General features: G+C 44.2%; 1 protein-coding gene and 2 long non-coding RNA genes across 3 annotated transcripts in view; 1 reads left to right on the top strand and 2 right to left on the bottom strand.

Annotated features, from left to right (window-relative positions):
* LOC309330604 overlaps positions 1 to 506 on the bottom strand; it is a 1,801-nt gene extending 1,295 nt beyond the window's left edge. The window contains exon 1 of the long non-coding RNA XR_014151507.1: positions 1 to 506. This exon is cut by the window's left edge and continues 103 nt beyond it. This is a non-coding gene — a long non-coding RNA (uncharacterized lncRNA).
* The window catches only part of LOC309330076 (uncharacterized protein), a 40,045-nt gene that overhangs the window by 7,661 nt on the left and 12,015 nt on the right, over positions 1 to 20,369 (top strand). The gene's annotated exons all lie outside the window — the stretch shown is intronic.
* LOC309330108 lies at positions 3,365 to 6,761 on the bottom strand. Its single transcript, XR_014151267.1, has 2 exons — positions 6,652 to 6,761; positions 3,365 to 3,996 (listed from the first exon to the last, which is right to left on the bottom strand). It is a non-coding gene; the product is annotated as an uncharacterized lncRNA (long non-coding RNA).

The raw sequence follows: 20,369 nt of genomic DNA, 5'->3' as shown, positions 1-20,369 counted from the left end.
TGAGCCATGGCCCAGCCATGCCTATTTGTTTTCTTTTCCTTTGAATTTTGTACCAATCTCTCTCTTAATTAGTTGGAGCTGTGCAACCTTGGCTTTGACTCATGGGATTGCACACAGAATTTCCAAGCAAGGGATGATGTCTCCATCCATTTGGGTCTCAGTCGTGTTGTCCTTGTGTCACCTGGGCAATGATTGCTGGACACACCCCATATGAGTTCCAAGGTGGGGAAACCAAGGGTGTTTCTCTCTCTTATGAGATCACTTGGTGTGTGCAGAGCTCATCCATATTCCATGGAAATTTGGTTATTGCTACAATGAACCATCAAATGTGTATTTGATTACTCACCACTTTCATAGAATTCTAGGACTGGAAGGCACTAGGAGGTTCATCTAATCCAATCCCCTGTAATACAGGAATTGTTTGTCCAACATGGGGGTTGAACCCATGTCTGCGAGATTAAAAGTCTTATGCTCTGCCAACTGAGCTATAATCGATCACATGACATGGTGCACACAAACCAGAGAGAGAGAGAGAGAGAGAGAGAGAGAGAGAGAGAGAGAGAGAGAGAGCTTTATTGGTTTAAAAAAACAAAAACAAAACAAATCCGAATCAACAAAAACAAAACAAATCCGAATCCATACATATTACAAAGAAAAAAATTATTTAGATTCATACATAACAAATTCCATCATGACTTCTGATCACCGCAATGTGGTTTCTAAATTACATTTTTGGCTACACACTTTCTATTGTCTCCCCAAAAGTTGTTTCAGTTATGGTATATTGATTTTGTACAATTCTCTAATTTCAAGCAGAAGTCCATTCAGGCCTCCCAGAGAATTTAGATTTTTGTAATGTTCTTTTAAATATACTCTGTAAATATCCCACTCTCTTTGGATGTTTGTTCTGTATCATCTCGGAGTCTTGCTGTCATTCTTGCTAACTTTGCATATTCTAACATTTTCATTTGCCACTCCAGTTTGTTAGGGATGGAATCTCCTTTCCAGACTTTTTCAGTTAAACTTCTTGCTGTTGCTATTGCATACATAAAAATTCTCATTTTTTTTGTTTTTTGAATTTTGTTACTCATTTTTTTTGGGGGGGGGGGTTTGTTACTCATTATGCTGAGAAGAGAAGACTCCCTGGAAAAGACCCTGATGTTGGGAAAGATGGAGGGCACAAGGAGAAGGGAATGACAGAGGACGAGATGGTTGGACAGTGTTCTCGAAGCTACAAACATGAGTCTTACCAAACTGTGGGAGGCAGTGGAAGACAGGAGTGCCTGGCGTGCTCTGGTCCATGGGGTCACAAAGAGTCGAACACGACTAAACGACAACAACAACAACACTCATTATACATAGCAGAAAAGCTTCAGGCTTTTTGGTGAAGGAGAATTTAAACATTTTCTTAATTTGTTATAAATCATATCCCAGAATTCCCTTATTTTTCTTACAATTCCACCACATGTGGTTCATTGTGCCTTCCACCTCTCTGCATCTCCAACAAATGCTTGGCCTGGTTTTGTACATTTTGGCTACTTTTACAAGTGTTAAATACCATCGGTAAAGCATTTTCATGAAATTCTCTTTTGGGTCAGAGCACCCAGTGATTTTCAGTTCCTCCCTCCATAACTTTTCCATGCTTCCATTTGAATATTGTGACCAAAATCTTTGGCCCATTAGACCATTACTGATTTAACTTCCTCCTCCTTGACCTCCCAGTCTAGGAGGAGTCTGTACATTTTAGAGAGTGATTTTTTTATGGTTTGAATTAGATCTTTCTCAAGTCTTGATATTTCTGTGGAAAAGCCCTTCTGTTTGTCTTTTTGGAATGTCTCATTTAATTGGAAATATTGCAACCAGTCCATTAAGTGGGTTCAAATTTCTTCATTAAAAAAAAAAAAAATAGCCTATTTTCCTTGTCTCCCAATAAACCTTTGTAAGTTGCTCAATTACCTCTCATTTTTACCCCCTTTACCAATAATGCTTCTATCAGTGATAAACACCATGGCATTTTGGGCTCTAACAGGTCTTTATACTTAGCCCACACTACGTATAGCAATTTTCGAACCAGGTGATTCAAAAAGCCTTTGTGGACTTTAACCTTTTTATAACCTAGGTAAGCATACCAGCCATACTGATTATCGAATCCTTCCAGATCCAGCAAGTGTTTTGTAGTGTCAACCATTCCCAGATCCAGGAGAAACAAGCGGCCTCATGATACAATTTCAGGTCTGGCAATGGGGGGGGACACCACCCTCTCTTTAACGTCACTTAATAGTTGGTGCTTGATCCTGGGTTTTCCCCCCAGCCAAATAAATCTTGAGATATCCCTTTGCCAATCTCCGAAACAGCTTGCACACCTGATCACTGGAATTGCTTGGAACAAAAAGATCATTCTCGGAAGAACGTTCATCTTTATCGTGGAAATTCTTCCCCAAAAGGAGATTTTTAATGTGTTCCAAATCTCCAAATTCTTTTTTTATCTCCTTCCAAGTCTTAATGTAATGATCCTGAAATAGACATGGTGTGCACACACCATTTGAATGGCAATGTCCATCATTTTTTGGAAGCCCAACCCCCTCATATATTTTATTGGAGGGAAAATCCACTAGGGCACCATGGACTCCTATGATCTACAACCCAAAGGAGAGCATTAGACATTCATCTATATATTTTCCTAATCAGCCTTTCAAACTAACTTCTCTTCTCAGGTGGTAATCAGGTTGAGTCTGATTGGCAAGGAATTAGACAATATGATTCATCTGGGTGTTTTTGGAAAAGGTGGGAGCTGGGAGGAGATTCAAAAGAACACCTCTGTCTTTGCCTGAAATAAGAACAGATGTAATATAATAGGTACACAGTGAACCTTTCACTGAAGAGATTAAATTTAGATCAGGTTTTCTTAAAAGCCACCTGCATATTCCACCGTGGAAGAAGAATATAGGAAGCTCCTTTATACTGAGACCGTAGGTCCATCATTCTAGCTCAATAATGGAAGAAGGATCCCAAGTTTAGCCAAAAGCATCTCCAATTGAAAAAAGAACACATGGGAAAGGATGGGAAACATCTTCCTCATTTTGAGGCCCTAGAGATGCAGCTAGTCACAGTAGACTGTACTGGGCAAGATTATCTAGGCAGATTCCTATGCAGATTCCTATTTTGGGAGGACTTCTAAATCAGTGGTAGGGAACCTTCTTTATGAAGAAGGTCTCAGGTTCATTCTCCAGCATCTCCCATATGTTTTGTGTAAGGACTACTTGCAGAGCTTGGGAGCAGAGAGGACAATGTGGTTGAAGAGTAGGAACATTATGTGTGTATGGAGAAGTGAAGATAGGAAAAGAACACCATGACACTGAAAGGCTTGCAGGAAAGAAGTTTTTAATGCCTTTAAAGAAGTAGTCATAGCAGGAATATGAAAGACTGATGTCTCCCATGCCAGAGGAAAGTCTGGCTCATCCATCTGGAAAAGACAGCAACCGTTTGCTTTGCAAGAAGATATCTTCAAGAGGTGGTGGTCATTGCGGTGTGGGATTTCAGGTCTTTTTGGAGGCATCTACTTCATCTTCTGCTGAGAACTTCCTCCACCACCGCCACTACCGCAACATCTGCCGCTGCTTCCACTGCTGCTTCCACCACTGCTTCCACCACCACAGCATCCTCCGCCACTGCTGCTTCCACCTTGAGAAGATCCACCTCCACGGCCACCACAACATCCTCCACCACCTCCACCACCACCACTACCACCACTACGGCAGCATCCTCCACTCCTCTGGCTTTGTTGAGATGATCCACCACCACCTCTGCCCCCACAACAACAGCAACCGCCTCCACGGCCACCACAGCAGCCACAGCCGCCGCCTCCTCCTCCTCCTCCTCCTCCTCTTCCACGGCCACCACAACAGCAACCGCCTCCACGGTTGCCACCACAGCAACAGCCACCTCCTCCCTGTTGTAGTCGTTGTTGGCTCATCTTTTCTATGGCTTTGATGACTTCTGGAGGGAGAGAGAGAGAGAGAAAGACCAAAGTCATTTTTTGATCTGGTTTCTCCAAGGTAGCAGCTTTTGGGGTATTCTGTAAAGCAGGTATGTGATCCCTCCAGATGTTGTTGGACTAGAACTCTCATTTTTCTTCTTCCATTAGCCATGCTGGTTGGTGATGATAGACATAAGAGTCCAATAACATCTGGGGGTCCAGAGGTTCCCTACCATTGATAAACATCATTTCCTAGACCAGTAGGGTTGCCATGCAAGGAACATCCCAAACTATGATATTTTAGAGCCCAAACCTGAGACCCTGGGGTGGTTCCTTGTGATGTTATGGGTCCTGGAGACTGATGTTAGTTGAAAGAGAGAAGCAAGCAGGGCAGGCCCTCCCCAAGTATCTAAGCTGTCATTTGCAGCCAGCTCTGTTGGGATGAAGCTTGCAAGTTGCATGCACAGTCTTCTTAATGAATTAGTACTTTTATTATTATTGGTATTCTTAAACACCTGGAGATTCAAGTCTCCGCCAGGCATTTGAAAGGAGATGTTAGGTTAGACCTGGAGGTTTGGCAACCCTATTGATCATCAAAGGGAAACCTGAGCCCCTCCAGTTATTTTTGGACTCCAGCCCCCATCATTCTTTGCTTATTAGTCATGCAGGCTGGGAGTGATGGGAATCAGGGACCAACAACATCTGGAGGGCTACTCGGTCCCTCTTCTTTATTTTACACCTCTGTATGTGTGTTTCATATATGATTGGTTGAGGCATGTTCTTTAAATATACTAGAATATTTCCCAAGGAAATTATTTCCTACCAGTGGTGGACATGCAACATCAGCAAACTTTGCAATCCATGCTCATATGATATTTATCCTTGCACCTTTAGGTTTAGAGGGTGCCCCAGAGAAATTTTTCCCTACAACACAGATGCCTCTCAATTGAGATGCTTTGTTCCCAAGTCAACATTGCTTTTAGGACATTTGACAGTTTTCAGTTGTGTTTTCAGTATTCAAGATTGGTTCATTGTCCCTGCTCAAGTCCAGCCAATCTAACTAGGCACAAAAAGAAATTTCCACCTAAATCCTGATTTTACAGCATTTATAGACAGTATTCAAGCTCTTGCAAAATGCTATGTCAAATGAAGAATCCCAATTCAGTAAAATACATGCTTTGTATACCAAAGCCCCGCTCAGTTCAGTAATTAGCATCTCTGTCATAGATTTGCCACTGACACAGATTCCTAGACAACCACAACTGGTCAAAGGAGGAACAGCTAGGTGGGATGGACCAAGAGTTTGACTAAGAGGGGGAATGGGTAGCATAATTGCTTTGCATGCAGAAGCAGGCCACAGGTTCAATCAGAGGGGGCTGGGTCTGCAGAGCCGCCACCAGTCAATGTAGACAACATCGAGCAATCTGAAGAAGTATCTGAAGAAGTGTATCTGAAGAAGTGTGCATGCACACGAAAGCTCATACCTAGAACTAACTCAGTTGGTCTTTAAGGTGCTACTGGAAGGAATTTTTTAATTTTATTTTGTTTTGACCATGGCAGACCAACACGGCTACCTATCTGTAAATCGAGCAATCTGTAGCCAATGGTCTGACTCCATACAAGGGAACTTTGTTCATTCCTTTCTATGGAGGAGGACTGTGGCTCAGAGGTAGAGCATTGGCTTTGCATGCAGAAGGTCCCGGATTCAATCCCTGGATCCTCCAGGAAGGGTTGGGAGAAGATCCCATCTGAAACCCTGGAGAGCTGTTGCAAGTTGGAATAGGCAGTACAGAGCTAGATGAACTCAACAATCTAATCAGGATAAAGGCCATTCAGAGGTTCAGCACATCACTATGAATTCCATCAGGTTCTAGAAAGGGGAGAGATGGGTCTTCAGGGCCTCTTCCCCTTCCTTGCTAAAGGACAAGTTTCATCAGGCTCATCCCATCACTATGGTTTACAGCAGGATGGAATACAATGCCCATCTCCCTTTACCTTTGGTCCGGCTGGCTGTGGATTATGAAAGTTGGGAGCCCAAGTATCTAAGTCCCAAGTTGTTAATGAGTTTCTAAGTTATCACAAGCATCTTGAATTTGGTTTGGTAAAATATTTTCATGAAAACAAAGCAAGACAAGAAAGAAGAGCCTACTGGATTCTGACAAAGACCTATCTGGGCCAATATCCTGTTCTCCTAGTGGCCAACCAGATGCCTCAATAAGCTTCTCCTGAGCACAGCAGCAGTCTGTTCACTTGTAATTTCCAGTAACTGATGCTCAGAGGTGCAATGCTCCAGACATAGCCATCATAGCCATTGACACCCTCATTCTCCGTGAATTTGCCTGATCCTATCAGAATGTCAGGAGAGCCCTGCTGCATCAAGGAAGCCCATCTTGTCCAGCATGCTGTTCTCATAGTGGCCAACCAGATGCCTCAATGGGAAGGCTGGAAGCAGGGCCCAAGTACAATGGCACCTCTCCCCACTTGCGCTTCCCAGTAACTGCTATTCAGGGGCATACAGCCCTCACCAGTGGAGGTAGAACATAGCCATCATGACTAGCAGTCATTGACCTCTCTGGTTGCAAATCTGCAAAGCGATTGGTCCTACACAATTAGATTTGGCAGAAGGCTCCCTTGAAGAATGACAGATCCATTGACAGTCCAGAGAAAATACTTACCCGGTCAATCACTGAGAAGACGTTGTTGTCAAGTCAAGTGTTGTCGAGCGAATGAGGATCCCTCGGAACAAAAGAGCTTTTTATACCATCTCTAGACATTCCATTTCAGAAACCAGTGGCATTCTGAAAGAGCTTTTGACGCACCCTTGACCTCAGATTTCCTTAACTCCCCACCATCTTGCATTAATGAGTTTTGACTCATCCCTACATCAGATTCCTATCTTCCGTTACACTCGAGTATGTTATTCACCTGTGACTGTGGGTTCCTTCTGTCAGGATGAGTTGTTGTTTGAACCTAGGACCTTTGGCAGGAAAGGAAGATGCTCTGCCACTGGGCCTTGGTCCCAATATAGAACATAAGGAATTCTCTTACGCCAATCAGTCTGCATTTTTTCAGACTGATGCTGCAGATTTTACCTGTGCATGCAGAGTTGATGCTCTGCCACTGAGCCACCTTTATATTACTGCTCTGCCACAGTGCTATGGTCCTTTGCCTAAAAATCAAGTGAGATTTCAGTCCTGGTGTTCTTGAATAGAAAGCAGGTTTACAGAGGAGGGTATTTGCTATGGAGTCAGACCATTGGTACATCTATCAGCGTGTTCGACGCACTGAATGGGCATTGAGTCTTTGGGGCTGTTGTCCGATTGTAATCATTTACCATTAGTTGCTCAGATATTTTTATATTACTCTGCTGCCTTGCGGTTATGCTCATTTGTGAGAAAAGCTTCGGAAGTGAACCCTGAGGGAAAACCATTCCTGCTACGTTACGGGTTATCATCAGGAGAAGAAAACCTACACAAATACAGAGTGGAGTCCTTAAGAAGGTTAGATACTAGTGTCTTCCTCACCTCATTCCCACAACTCCTGCACCAAACAGGGGCCACATGAAATGCTCTTTTTTCCCCTTTGGATCACATCAGCGAGGCAGAGAGGAGGTTCTTATCATCTGGGCAGCCCAGGAGCTCCATGCATATGGCCCAGGCTTGCGCCCCAGAGATGACTCTTTGGTGTTGCTAAAGTAGCAAAAACAACATAGGAGGCAGCAGTTGTGAATCAGTGGTCTCTTCAGCCACAACACGCGCATTGATGAGCCTTTTCCCACTGCATCCTCATTTTCTCAGGATTTGGCTTTCTTTTCAGTTCACCTTCATCTGCCCAAAGATGTCTACTCAGAAAAAAGACTGCAACATGGACCCACCAGCAGTAGCCAAGGAACAGCCTCAAAAACATGGAGCAGCCCTGGCAGAATCCGAGACCAGGGAGAAGAGTCAGTGGAAGAAGATTGGAAAAAATTTAAAGATTATTTACAGAAATACTGTAAAATTAAGGAGCTTTAGAAAAAAGGTGGAATGAAGCTAGGTGGCTTTGGCAGAATGTTAGACAGAATGTGTTAAAATTAATTGTAAGACAGAAAATAGATGAAAATGGAAAGGACTTGCTGAAATAATTAATTGAAGTGGAATACAAAAAGGGAGGCGTGAGGAAGTCAATGAAACAAGTGTATGAAAGTTAAGATTAGAAATATTGGAAGTGTTTTTAATTATTTTTGTTTTACTTTGTTGATTCAATGTTTTATGTCGTGCTTTTGTTTGTGTTTTTGTATTTTGTTATATTATTATGTCTAATCTTTCTTTTTTCTTTTTGTAACTTCTAAAATTTCAATAAATATTATTTAAAAACCAAAAACATGGAGCAGCCCTGCAGCAGCAAAGAGAGCCCCCACCCAAGGCTGAAGGAGCTTCCAACCCCCCACCAGAGGAACAGCACCGGGATCGGAGCTGTGCTTGGTCCAAAGTGAAGTAGCAAGCCTGGTCTGTCATTGCCATGAGGCATAGTGAAAACAAAATGGGACCAAGCCATTCAAGCATGTTGAATCTTCCTCAACTTCAAATCCTCTCTATCTCATCATGTCGCATTCAACAGCTAGGTGCACTCTGATAAATCATAGAATCATAGAATCATAGAGTTAGAAGAGACCCCAAGGGCCATCGAGTCCAGCCCCCTGCCAAGCAGGAAACACCATCAGAGCACTCCTGACATACGGTTGTCAAGTGATGTATCTTAATTTCTCGTGCCTTTACAACAATAATATGCATGTCTAATAATAGCTGAGTTCCATGTGTTATCGATGGCGGCGTACAAATTGGTCAATTTCAATTGCTGTTCGATTTTGCAAATTCAAATGAAGCACAATTTTATCTCATTTAATAAATGTCCAGCATTGCAAGGGGTTGAACAAGATGACCCTTGATAATCCTTCCAGCTCTACAGTTCTATGATTTCATGTCCTGCTTGTGATTTCCCCATAGGCAACTGGTTGGCCAAAGTTTCTGACTACACACCGTACATTTAAAGCACATTTAAAATACATGGATTCCGTCAAATAATCATTGGACGTCTACCTTCCCCTTCACAGAATTTCAACTCCCAGCACCCTGAACAAATGATTCTTAGGATTATTTATGGGGAGAAGATGCCAGGGTTTAAATCTGTGCTCACTAGGGCTGGGCAAATCTCAGTTTCAATTTCTCTTCCTCTATATATTTCCAATATTAAGCTTCCACATCAGTTTGTGATTTATTTATTTTTAATCCTAATGCAAAGTCATCAGCAGTTTAATTTTTCCTTAAAATATGCACTTGTTGTAGCAGGCAGATGACTCACCCTTTGAATGACATTTGCTTATCCGTTGTTGACTTATTTGTATTTATATCTCACCACCTGCCCTGGGACAGCTTATGCGATGGCCATAATAACAGAGTCAAGTAAAATCAGTGAAGGAGATCAGTTGCAGGACCAGAACAAAACAGAGGATTGCCCCAATATCCAACCAGTTGTGATTATTACTATGAGGTAGGCAAAACCACCAGGTCACAGCCAACACGTGCACATTTTAAGCAGATGTTGGGCACAAATGGCCTCCAGATGTTACTGGACTACAGTATCCATCACACTTGACCATTGAGCATCTGTGCTGGGACTCATTGCAGTTGGAGTTTAGCAACATCTGGATGGCCATGGGCTCCCAATTCCTTCACACCCATCTGTGTTCATTTAATATGTGATCCCCAATTGTTGTGACATGTTTCTAGGACACAGGCAGAAAACTGGGAACCTTCAAAATATTAATGGACTACAAATCCCATCATTTCTGACTGTTTCCCATACTGGGTGGGAGCTGATGGGAAAGCTGGTTGAAGAACCTCTGGAGGCCCACCATAACATTCTTCACAAAACAGGATGGGATAGACAAAATTATACCAGCAAGACTGAAATAGAAGGGATTTAGCTGCTTAACCCATCTTCACCTGGTGGCCTTCCTTGAGGGAATTCTGGAAAGGGGGAATCATCTCTCCTTTGCAGAGGGGGGTCAGAACGTGATACTGGACTAGGCAGGGCACTGGTCTGATTCAGCTCGACTCTTCGATTGTTCTGATTCCATAAAATGGGGAATTTGAGAATTGGTTAGGGGAATGCAGTGATTTCTCCTAGCCCAGCTTCAAAGATGATTTCCACCACTTTCCTGTACATTACCATGGAAAATGAGTGGAAACAAATCAAAGCACTGGATGGGTTTGATTCACTAAGGAAGGGAGGAAGACCTACAGAATGCAGCGTATGAATGAAGCTATCCCATGTTTGACCTGTATATTCCACCCAGATTATTTTCCTATCTCACATCCACCACCTCCTGCCCATTACGAGCAGAGTAGTCACATCCTAAGCAATTATCATGCCCACACACTCCTCTGCAGGATGCCAACTTCAAACATTGCTTAGAAAAGTCCTGATGGTTTAGGTGTCAATTCATCAGCAGAACCCTTGGTGAGGCACCCAACTTGAGCGACCATTGGTTATGCAATGTAAGGTTCAGGTGAAGCTTCCAGCCATAAGACACATCCAGTAGTCACAAGAACATGATATGGTGACAAGCCTGTTGAATGTCAGCCAAGGAGAAGGAATGTAGTTCAGTGCTAGAGCACCTGTATTACATGACGAAGGTTGCTGGTTCACTCTCTGGCACCTTGTGGCACCTCCAGGTAGATCAGGGAGATGCTCTCTGAACCACTGGAGATCCACTGCCAATCAAGATAGACAAAGCTGAGGCTGATGGACCAAGGCTTTGACATACTTAGTGTCAGGGACTTGCAGGACTCTAAGAACTGTGCACCATGGAAGGGGAGATGGAATCTGACCCTGTAGAGAAGTCCTGTGTTTTGTGGGGAACTGTGCTTGTCCGGAGGCAAGAAGGGACCTTCAGAGTTTGAAGGTGGAGTTCAGGATGGGTTGGAACAAGAGAAGCAGTAGATGCTTTTGTCTTGAAGCTGCCACAAGACTCAGCTTCTTTTTCCTAGCTTTTGGAAGGTGTTTTGAGCCAATGGATTCATTCCCTAGCTGAAGATGCTGGACTGGGTGGGCCATTGGCCTGATCTGTAATAGCTCTTCTTATGTTCCTATAAGTGAAGGTGAGAACTCTTTCTCCTTCATGCCCTGCCCATGGGCTCCTGGAGGAATCTTCTTTGCACATAGCTTGTGGGAGGTGTTTTGATCCAGTGGATGCATCCAGTGGGTGTGATTTTATTGCCAAGTCCACCTTTCACCTATATTCATGTAAACACACACACACACAGAGAGAGAGAGAGAGAGAGAGAGAGAGAGAGAGAGAGAGAGAGAGAAATATCGGGCAGGTGCCTTCAGTGGCAGAATGTGTCAAAACACCACCCGGGGGCAGGGGGTGGGGCATGACTCAAAGGGGGGTGGGGGCAGTGGCGTAGCGTGGGGGTGCAGGGGGGGCCGGCCGCACCGGGCGCAACATCTGAGGGTTAAGGTTAGGGGGCGCAAATCCACGGGTTAGGGGTGCAAATCCACGGGTTAGGGGGCGCAAATTACTTGCCTTGCCCCGGGTGCTGACAACCCACGCTACGCCACTGGGTGGGGGCAGAGGGAACCGTCTATGGCTCACTTCACATTCTCTCTCATACTCAGCCTCTCCTCCCCCATCAGGCTTGAACTGGGAGCTGGAGGGGCTTGAGCTGGAGCTGCATGTAGCCCATCCCAGAAGAGGGGCAGCAGCTCTCTTCCTCCAACTCTCTGCTTTGCCCCTGGGCCAAATGTGACCCAGAAGTGGAGCTGCACAGAAGAAAGCTGCCTCAGCAGCTCCTGAGCCAGGTTCTGATGGGAGCCTGTCGTGGGGGGCCTGGTTGTGCCCCCTCCAGAAAATACACCTGAGGAGATGCCCCTTCCAGTCCCCATGTTATGCCACTTGGTGCCGTCCCTGTAGTCTTCAGCAAATGTTTAAAAAAGTTTAAACAAGTCTATCCAGATGTTTAGAAGGTTGGTGAGAGTTTTAATCGGCTTTTAGTTGTTATTTTAACTCTTCAATAGTCTTAAATTATTGTTATTAATTCTTCTCGCTGGTAATTTTATTCTTCTTTTTTTTGTAAACTGTTTTCAGGGTGTTTTCTTTTTTACAATCCAGCAGTGTATAAATTTTATGATATAGGTGTCATGAACACTTCTGACCAAGGTATAAGCACTCTGGAGGAGTCAGAAAGCAGCAAACAAAAGAAAGGCTCGCATTCTTCCCAGACAGCTGTAAACAGTAGTTTATCAACTCCCCCTCGCTGTGAGAATGACAGGAATGCAGAACCAACTCTTTCAAATGACACAGGCAATGTCAGAAGGCGGGAGGGAAAGCAGTTTGACACTGGAAGGGAAGTTAATTCATCCAAGGAGCAGATGTATGAGAAAGGTCTTAGATAGAAAGCAAAGCCAGAAACGGAAAGGGCATAGGTTCTGGATATTCTGCCATACCCAGAATCACTCCCCAGAAGGGTCAACTGATTCATAAGTCACAGGCATGAGGATGGGCACCTGAGGCTGAGTGTTTGTATTGCAATAAATCTTCAAGCTAATTACGACTTGCATCCTGTGTTAACAAGATGGCAGCCTGGCTCTTGACAATAAATAAACTAGATTCCTATAGTTTAAGGCTACCAATGGCTTCTAGTCCTGATGGTTATATTCCCTCCAGGGTAAGAGGTCAGCATATGTCTGCATTCCACTTCCTAGAGATTGCAAGTCAGGGAAAGTGCTGTTAAACCTGCAACTTGTTCTGGACTTCCTATCAGCAGCTGGTTCGGCAATGAGAGAACTTGATGCAGGACAAGACAGGTTATTGGCCTAATCCATAATAGCTCTTCCAATGTCCTTCTGAGTAAAAGGTAAGGGAGGACTCTGTCCTTCATGTCCTGCCCATTGGCTCCTGGAGTAATCTGACCGGCCACAGTAAGAGCAAGATTCTAGACTGACCTTTGGTCTGATCCAGAAGGCTCCCTCTGATAGGTTTTACATTCAGAGCCCTGATACTGCCTATGCTCTCCAAAGCCTCCATCATAAAGAAGTCTCTTTATTTTCCCCAGATTGCTCTCTGGTGCAATCTGAACTACCTTGCCCTGGAGGCTCCTTCACCAGCCCAGCCCAGAATCCAGGCAGAAACATATAGGGTTCATTGGCAAACTAGCATTGTTCATTTGATGACTGTACAGTAGTGGGTGGAAAAACTCGTGATATGCCAAATAAATCTACATGTGCAGGAAAGGGGACAGGTAGATCACAGTGGTGGGGGAGCTCTTACCCAGCTGCATTCAGACTTTGGCTGCAGTGCCAGCAACACCCGGCTGGTTCCCCAGGAACATACAAAGACAAGGGAATGTTTCTTGCCATCCTATTTTTATTCAGTATTTACAGAGGCTATAGAACCCAGCCTCTTGGATAATGGAGGGAATCTCCATCCCTCATCTCTCTCACTTCCTCAGTCATCACTTCTACAAGTTCTGCTACGTGCCCTCTGTCTTTGAGCTCTTTGCTCTCCTACTTTCGAGACACACCAGGTTCTGGGAGAGGAGGGTGTGGAATGCTTTATAAAGACATTGTGTCCATCAGTTGTTGCCCTCCTGGTGGTTCTTCTTCCTCCTCCTCCTCCTCTCCCAGTACTTCCCAACTTTGCTCCTCATCTGCCTCTGAGCTGTGACCTCTGTTAAACCCCTGTTGTGAATCTAAATTGTCTTCCTCTTCTCTGGAAGGGTCAGGCTGGGGAGGTGGTCTCCTCGAGAGGCAGTCTTCGCCATTCCTCCTCTACCCAGTCCCTGACATGCAGTTAGGCAATCTTTAACTCTGGACCTAGTGGTTGTATTGGGTACTGTTCTCTTGAACACGTAATGTGTGGCAGGGACTGACAAGGAATGAGATCTTGGGGTCCCCTAGGAAGAAAAGTTGCAGCGTTTGAGACTTCTTTGTTTTTGTTTTTTTTAATAATATTTATTAAAGTTTCCAATTAGTACAAAAAAAAAAAATAAACATACACAAAAAAGAAATAATAAAAATACAAAAATACAAAAACAAAAAAGAACAGTTAAAACAAATGTAGTTTCCATTACTCATTTCCATTAACTTATTTCCCAGACCTCCTCTCACCTCCCCCTTTTGTATTCCAGTTCAAATTCTTAATTCAGCAAATCCTTATTATAACTTGTTGTAACATATTGTAACTTATTACTCAACCTCTACATTACAGCTGGTAACCACTTAATTTTTATCCAACATCACACTAATGTCCATTAATTTTATAATGCCTCTGCAGATAGTCTTTGAATTTCTTCCAATCTTCCTCCACCGTCTCTTTTCCCTGGTCTCGGATTCTGCCGGTCATTTCTGCCAGTCCCATATAGTCTATCACCTTCATCTGCCATTCTTCCAGAGTGGGTAGATCTTGCGTCTTCCAGTGAGACTTCTTTGTTTAAAGAAAAGAAATAATAGAAATTTTAAAAAATAAATGCATGGCATAAAGAAAGTGGATAGAGAAAATCTCTTCTCCCTCTCTCAAAACACTAGAACTCACAGACATCCAACGAAGCTGAACACTGGAAAATTCAGGACAAATTAAAGAAAATATGTAGAGATAAACTCATTCCCAAAGCTAGCAGTGTTGAACACCAACTTGGATGGTTTAGAAAGAGGTTTGGATAAATTCATGGAGGATTAGACTATCCATGGTTATTAGCTCTGCCTCGGATGTAAAGTTTCTGAATACCAGTTACTGAAAACTACAGGTGGAGAGACTTGCTGTTTTGCTTGAATCCCGCTTACATCTTGATGACTCCTATAGATGGTCTGCTTGAAGCATAGCTAAAGATATCCCCTTCCTCCACCATGGGCACTTCACCATTCATACCCCAATTCCTGCCTTTTGACCCTTCCCTTTTCCCCTTTCATGGTGTGTAGAAACTAGGACTGTTCCCACAGAACTCCATCAGACTCATGGCACCAATCTAGGGCCCCCCAGTCAGCTTGCCTTGCCATGAGGAAATTCAGGAATCACCCCACACCACCTGGATTTGTTCAGTGGTGAGGCTAATGTTTATCTTATTTGTATTAAATTAAACAATAGTTTGATTTAATTAAACATAGGTCCAGGAGGGGGCCAGAGGAAGAAACAGTGCATCTCCTCCCCACTGTTCTACATAAACCCCAAAATGTATTTTTCATCGCTTGACATTTTCCATAATCAGGCTGAGATAGAATTTGGCATTATTTTGCTTCATCCTTAGATCTCCTGCCTGTCCCAATCACCAAACATGTGAATATGTTTCTCTCTTTCTCTCTTCCAGACAAAACACTCTTTAAATGCTCTAATTTAAACCCAATATGGGTGGCGCTGTGGGTTAAACCACAGAGCCTAGGACTTGCTGATCAGAAGGTCGGTGGTTCGAATCCCCGTGACGGGATGAGCTCCCGTTGCTCGGTCACTGTTCCTGCCAACCTAGCAGTTCGAAAGCATGTCAAAGTGCAAGTAGATAAAAAAACTGAAACGTTTGACTTCTGAGACATTCAAAAACTGAGGTACCACTGTAATGCTTTTGGATTCCAGTTTCTGGAAAGCACAGGAGAGGAAACTGTGCTTGTGTTCAAGTCCTGCTTGCAGTTTTCCCACTGAGGCACCTCGGAGGCCACTATAAGAACAAGAATTGGGCTCTAGGTGGGCCATTGACTTGAGCCAGCAGTCTCCTTATATTCTTATTGGAATTCTGTTTCCAAGCTCTGTCCTAGGTCCCTGAAGATATATCCTCCCCAAAGCTCAAATATATTTTCCCCTTACTACATTGCAAGGGTAGGGGACGCGGGTGGCGCTGTGGGTAAAACCTCAGTGCCTAGGACTTGCCGATCGCATGGTCGGCAGTTTGAATCCCCGTGGCGGGGTGCGCTCCCATCGTTCGGTCCCAGCGCTTGCCAACCTAGCAGTTCGAAAGCACCCCCGGGTGCAAGTAGATAAATAGGGACCGCTTACCAGCAGGAAGGTAAACGGCGTTCCGTGTGCTGCGCTGACTCGCCAGATGCAGCTTGTCACGCTGGCCACATGACCCGGAAGTGTCTGCGGACAGCGCTGGCTCCCGACCTATAGAGTGAGATGAGCGCACAACCCTAGAGTCTGTCAAGACTGGCCCGTACGGGCAGGGGTACCTTTACCTTTACTTACATTGCAAGGGTAATTTGTCATCCCATCCCAAAGTGCTGGAATTTATGATTTCAGAGGAACAGATGTGAACATGTGCAAGCTGCGCATTAAGCTGTCAATTACATTGTTATAGAGTGGCGTGAAGAATTCACCAAGAGAAACCCACACGTTATTCAGTAACTGGAGATAACCATCTCTCGTCAGTCAGCACAATTAATGCAAATCGTTGTGTCATTAAGGCCAGGCATTGGATGCCGCGAGAGCCAATGGGCCTTCTCAGAACTCATCACCATTTATGAAAGAGGGCATTGGGAGATGCTATAAAAGGTCCTTTATCTCAAGCTCTTCTCATTCGCTCAACGACACCTGACTTGACCAACGCTTGACTCGGTGACCGATAGGTGAGTAGGAGGACCTCCTAGCTATTAATGGGTCTATCAGATGCAGGGAGAAGCGTTCTTAGAAGTTCAAAACCCTGGAGATGCTGTGGATTTTTCAGTGGCTAAAGGAAGTCCTTCTTCACACAGTGCATAGTTAAACTATGGAATTAGATATTATTTTTTATTATTATTAGGGACACGGGTGGCGCTGTAGGTTAAACCACAGAGCCTAGGACTTGCCAATCAGAAGGTCGGCAGTTCGAATCCCCGAGAGGCTCCCGTTGCTCGGTCCCTGCTCCTGCCAGCCTAGCAGTTCAAAAGCACGTCAAAGTGCAAGTAGATAAATAGGTACCGCTCCGGCGGGAAGGTAAGCAGCTTTTCCATGTGCTGCTCTGGTTTGCCAGAAGTGGCTTAGTCATGCTGGCCACATGACCTGGAAGCTGTACACCGGCTCCCTCGGCCAATAAAGCGAGATGAGCGCCGCAACCCCAGAGTCGGTCACGACTGGACCTAATGGTCAGGGGTCCCTTTACCTTTACCTTATTATTATTATTATTATTATTTATATACTGCCTTTCATCCGAAGATCTCACAACATAAAAATACAGGATAAAAGCACAAGAAGTCGTGGTGGTCAGCAACTTGGATGACTTTAAAAGGGGATTAGATAAACTCATGGAGGAAAAGGCTATCAGTGCCTACTAGCCACAATAACGATGTTCTCCTCTTTGAGGCAGTATACTTCTGAATATCACTTGCTGCAAATCACAGGTGGGGAGAACAGTGTTGTACTCAACATTTGACTGCAAGCTTCCCATGGACATCTGAATGGCCACTATGTGAATAGTAGGACTTTTCTTATGTTCAAATCAGTGAGTGAGTGAGGGTTAAACTCCATGCCCTGCCTGTGGTCTTCCTGCTTGAATCTGATTGGCCACCATGGGAACAGGATGCTGGACCAGATGGGTCCTTGGCCTGATCCAGCAGGCCATTGCATGCATTTGCTTCATCACGGAACAATTCTTCTAGCAGCCCAGGTAGTGGTAGTTGATCAGACCATTGGTCCATCTTGCCTACTAGGAGCGGCTCTCCAATGTGCCAGGCAGTGGTTTATCCCAAGTTTCCACAAACCAGTGGGCTATCAGTGCTTTGAACTACAACACTCACCATTCCTGATCATTGGCCAGGCTGACTAATGGGATTGAAGGGAGCTGTAGTCCAAACTTTTCCCCCAAGCTGGGGGAAAGACTGGTCTGTCCTTTCAATTGGAGACTTCAAATGTGAAACCTTCTGCTTGCAAAGCATGTGAGGTCCTGCCAACAGATAGTCCTTCATAAAGGACATAGAGCTATTCAGTGCTTTGATCAGATTATATATTTGCATAGATATACAGTCATACCTCGAGTTGTGTTTGCTTCACGTTGTATTTTTTCAAGTTATGAACGTGGCAAACCCAGAAGTGTTTGCTTCCAAGTTTGCCACTTTGAGCATGTGCAGGAGCAATCTGTGTGCTTCGCGCATGTGCAGGAGTGCTCTATCATGTCACACACACACACAGAAGCAGCACTCCACTTACAGACTTTTCAGGGTGCGAACGGCACCCCGGAACGGATTGCATCCGTAAGTAGAGGTACTACTGTATATGGAGGAACCTTTGTGTAATTTATTTGAATTTTTAGGATATGCACATCATAGAATTGTAGAGTTAGAAGGTACACCAAGAGTCATCTTGTCCAATCTCCTCCAATGCAGGAATAAAAACATAGAAACATCAGAACATAGGAAGCTAGGAATACAAGGTGCTTCCTTCCATGGAATCAGACCATTGGACAATATAGCTCAGTATTGCCTACACTGATTGATAGTAGCTCTCCAGGGTTTTGTGCAAGCATCTCACACTGTTCTACCAGGAGATGCCAGAGATTGAAATGGGGACCTTTGGCATGTCAAGCAGATGCGCTGAGCTACAGCTCAGGTCCTGATATCTCTTAGTATATGTATTGATATAGGTTTCTCTAGGAGGTTTAGGTTGGTAGTGGCAGAGAATACCTATAAATGTTGTGTTGTTTGTAGGAAATTCCATAGCATAACATAAATTTGAATTCCTCGCAGACCTTTTTCCTCCAGTTATTCCTGGAATTCAGTTCCCATCAGCCCAAGTGACCCCGGCAAATGGTCAGAGAGCATGTTAATTATAATCCAGCAACATCTGGAGGGCCGCCAAATCCCTTTGACTTCTGCTGTCTTTGAGACTTCAGCCCCCAAATGATGTCAATCTCTTTCTCTTTCTTCTTCCCCAAGGGTTATCCACTCCACAGAAAAGATGAGCCAACAACAACAAAGAGGAAGCTGCTGCTGTTGTGGTGGTAGAGGCTGTGGGTGCTGCGGTGGTAGCCGCAGTGGCGGGGGATGTTGTGGTGGCAGCCGCAGTGTGGTTTCCTCTCAGCAGAGTCAGAGCAGCGGCGGATGTTGTGGCGGCAGTAGAGGCAGTAGCGGTGGCGGATGTTGCGGAGGCAGCAGAGGTGGTGGATGCTGTGGTGGCAGCAGTGGCAGCGGATGTTGTGGTGGACAACAAAGTCAACAGAAAGTCTTCCCCCAGAAGCTGAAGTAGATGCCTTCAAGGATAGTTGAAATACTCCATTATTATCATCACTTCTTGCATATTCCCTTTTCTTCTTGCAAACCATAATTGGCTGAAATTCCCCAATGTGAATAATGTAAATGGTCAGACTTCTTTATTGAAAACTCATTAAAAGTTTCTTGCAAACCAATAAATCTGTGTGGTTGAGTTTTTCTGCTCCTCTATCTATATGTTTATGCCCAAGATGTACTCATGATACATTGATTCCTACCCTTTAACCATGGGCTTCATAGACAGTAGGAAGCAGTAATTTTTTTAAATACCAGTTGCATGGAGCCACAGGTCCTGCTTCCAAGGTTGCCATAGGTATCTAGTTAGGCACTGTAAGATCAGAATATTGGTCTACATGGGACAGCAGGCTCTTCTCATGTTCTTATGACACTCTACCCTGGGTAACAACAGTTAAAGTGTTTATTCCAGAGATGAGTAGATTAATGGAATTTGTCATGATCCCAGAATCCTTCAGTGACCAGACCACCAACCTAAAGGATATAACTGTCTAACCTTAGCTCTATCTAAGGAACTGAACTGAATTTCTGACTCTGAGATGGATCAGGGTCCCAATAAACCTGAGATTGGCAGGTGGGAGCCCACCAAATAGATCCTACAGCACCAGGACTAATACCAGGGGTCACCAATGTGGTGGCCTCCATATGCCTTGGACTACATCTCTCATCGTTCCTAACTATTGGCCATGCCAGTTGGCACTGTTGGGGGTTGTGGTCCTCAACACCTGAAGAGCACTACATTGGTTATCCTTGGCCTATAGGGAACCAATAGTGATGAAAACAAACCCCTGTGTTGCAATACAGAATAATCTGCTCAAATACAGCTGCAACACATGGCTTATGAATATAGTAAATGTATTATTACTAGTAGTAGAATGTCATCCAAAATTTACAATTCATCAACTTCAAAATACAGTGGTACCTTGGGTTACATACGCTTCAGGTTACAGACTTCACTAACCCAGAAATATTACCTCGGGTTAAGAACTTTGCTTCAGAATGAGAACAGAAATTGCACGCCAGCGGCGCAGCAGTAGCAGGAGGCCCCATTAGCTAAAGTGGTGCTTCAGGTTAAGAACAGTTTCAGGTTAAGAACAGACCTCCAGAACAAATTAAGTTCTTAACCTGAGGTACCACTGTAATATATATATATCAGTCCATAACCAAGAAGTAG

This window comes from Podarcis erhardii (assembly GCF_964252035.2).
Source record: "Podarcis erhardii genome assembly, chromosome: 15".
NCBI lineage: Eukaryota > Metazoa > Chordata > Lepidosauria > Squamata > Lacertidae > Podarcis > Podarcis erhardii.
Note: the sequence above shows the minus strand (reverse complement) of the source record. Positions and strands in the feature narration are given on the sequence as shown.